We start from the raw sequence: 2,760 nt of genomic DNA on the forward strand, positions 1-2,760 counted from the left end.
TCTGGGGCCCGATTCTGCGCCGCTCACGCCCCTGTGAGTCGGGAGCCATTCAGCAGAGGCGGCCAACGCAGGAGCAAAACTCCAGCCCCCACCCCCGCGCAGCACTGTCCTTGTCCCTTCTCCAGCTGCAGGGGCAGCAGGGGCCAGTGGGTAAGGGCATGGAGTGGGGCATTCCCAGGTGGGGGACTAGGCCAGTGCCTCACTTTCCCCCTCTTGCCCCTTGCCTGTTTAGGCTGTAAAATCTTCCATGGCCTGCTTAGCACAATGGGGGTTAGTGTTCCTGTAATACAAATACGATATGGGGAAACTGAGGCACTGAGGGAAGGGGACTTGCTGAGTAATATTTTTGTAAGGCCCAGTGGCAGGGATTGGGACCCAGGCAGCCTGACCTCTGCTCAGCTGCTCTCACTCAAAGGGCTTCTCTGTTAGTCGTATCAACCCTTGAGAGGAGACTTGATCGCCAGCCAAGTACCTGCATGAGGAAGAGCCCACTAGCAGCGGGGGGCTCTTTGATCCAGCAGGCAAAGCAGAAATTAGATAAATCCAGCCTAGAAATAAGAGGCACATATTTGACAGGGAGAGGAATTAACCAGTGGAGCAAACTTACCTGGGGGCACGGTACGTTCTCTACCCCCTGAAGTCCAGTCCTAGTTAAAAGATGCACTAGCTCAGCTACAAGATATGGGCTGGATCCAGGAATCACCAGGCAGCCCTCTGTAGCCTGTGCTCTGCCGCTCAGACTAGATGAATGTCACAGTCCCTGTGGGGGTTAGATTTGATGAACTCTCAGTACCCTAAAACCAGCACCAGGGGAACATAACTGGGTCTCAGGAGTGCCCCCGCCTGTAGCACTCACGTCTCAGAGGCAGGGGACTGGGGTCCAGCTAAGAGTGCACTGCTTGGGTGTATAACTACCCTGACCGTCCCTTTGCTGTACAGTGATCGAGTCCTCACCCTCACCCAGCACTGAAATGGTTAAAGCTGGTTCTCTCTGTGCACAACTTTCCGGTCCCAGCCCAGATCTTAACTTGCATGGCATGTTCCATCCCTAGATCTCAGAGCACCATGGGCCAGGCTTACTATCTCTATTTTACCGATGGGAAAAACTGAGGCACAGATGGAGTGACTTGCCCAAGTAAACTCCACCACAGAGGCTGTGGCAGGGCCAGAAATCAAGCCCAGGTCTCCTGAATCTTAACCCCTCATGCCCATCCGTCTCACAGGATGGGAGCATGGTTCCTGCGGCTGCCTCTCTGCCTAATTCAGAGCCGCCTCACTCATTGCCACCTTCCTCTAACAGCAGGACTCCAGCGGGGAGCCCACTCGAGCTGGGGAGACCAAAGCACAGAGAGGAAGGGACTTGCTCATGCCCCCCCACTCCCAGTCAGTCAGGGGTAGAGAATCCAGGCCCCATCCCTAGCTCTAACCCCTCTTCCCACTGCCGGCCAGGGAACAGAACCCAGCTCCCCAGCCCTGTCCTGGTTGTATGGGAGGTTGAAGCACTCCTGGCTACAAAGTAGGTTTCGCACTGCACTGGGGTGGAGCTGATAGCAGCCTCCTGCAGGAAGCATGGCCCCTGTGCAGCTGGAATTTCTCTCACTGCCAGGGGCCCTGTCAGGGGAGACAGTACGATTGGTGGCTAATGGTTCTCCCCCACGTGCGCCCCCCCCCCCCATAATAGCTTTGAGAGCTGGGCTGAAATCCTCCAGGACGGGGTGATCTAAGGGCTTCTCTGACAACAGGGCCCTTTGTTCGGCAGCAGCCATGTGCTCAGTGTTGAGAGCCCAGCAGAAGGCACGGGGCGGGATAGAGTTACACAGGCGGGTGAGGGGATCCGGCTGGATTCTACAGGGGGTAGCAGAGGCTGGGTTACACGCCCAGGCTGGGCAGCTCCTGAACCAGACCCAAGCTTCCCACCTCTGGCTACTGGGGGTTGCAGCCCCTTGTGCATGTGGAGGAATGAGGCTGGTTGGTGGGATTTCTGGTGCAGCCCCCCCCACACACACACACAGCGACCCCATTGCAGTGATTGAGCTGGTGGTGCCTGGGGGAGGGGCCATTTCTCAGCTCCTGGAACAGGATGGGGCCCCTAGCCCAAGGCCCCAGCCTGTCCTATGCCAGGAACCCCCCCCCCCCCCCACACACACACACACATTTCCCAATGGCTGGAGAAAGCAGCTAGGTCACAGCCCAAGTCTCCTCCAGAAGGGAAAGGCTGGCTCAGTAACCCACTCTTCCCAGACCCCCCAGCCTGGGGCAGGGGCATTAGCTGTGGGGACTGAACCTGGGACCTCCGGGTCTAGCAGCATGACCCTTGGCCCGAGCTCAGAGACTCGGTGCGGCTGGCTCATGAACTGCCACGTAGCCCAGCCAGGGCACCCCATGGGGGGGAGGGGAGCTGTGGTGGGAGCAGCTCCAGCCTGCGGCTGCACCTAGAGGGGGAACTTGTGCCTATTCCAGTAAGCAGCACCTGGGCAGACACCCAAGGGACACAGGTGGGGCTTCCCTTGTCTGGCCATCCCTGGCTCAGAAGCAGGGCAGATTGTCCCTGCTGTATGACTGCTGCCCTCTGGGGGCTACCCCTGATCTAGAACCTTACATGGCTGGGGCTGCCTCCAAGCCAGCAGCCCTTTGCCACCAGTAGCGAAGAGGGTTTCCCTCTGGCATGTGTTCTGGTGACTAGGGTTGACGTCTGTCAGGCCATTTGCACTAAAGCAGGCAGCTGGGGTGGGGGGGAGGAAGAGCAGCACAGCAGAGATG

The sequence above is a fragment of the Dermochelys coriacea genome, chromosome 25 (genome assembly GCF_009764565.3).
Source record: "Dermochelys coriacea isolate rDerCor1 chromosome 25, rDerCor1.pri.v4, whole genome shotgun sequence".
Taxonomy (NCBI): domain Eukaryota; kingdom Metazoa; phylum Chordata; order Testudines; family Dermochelyidae; genus Dermochelys; species Dermochelys coriacea.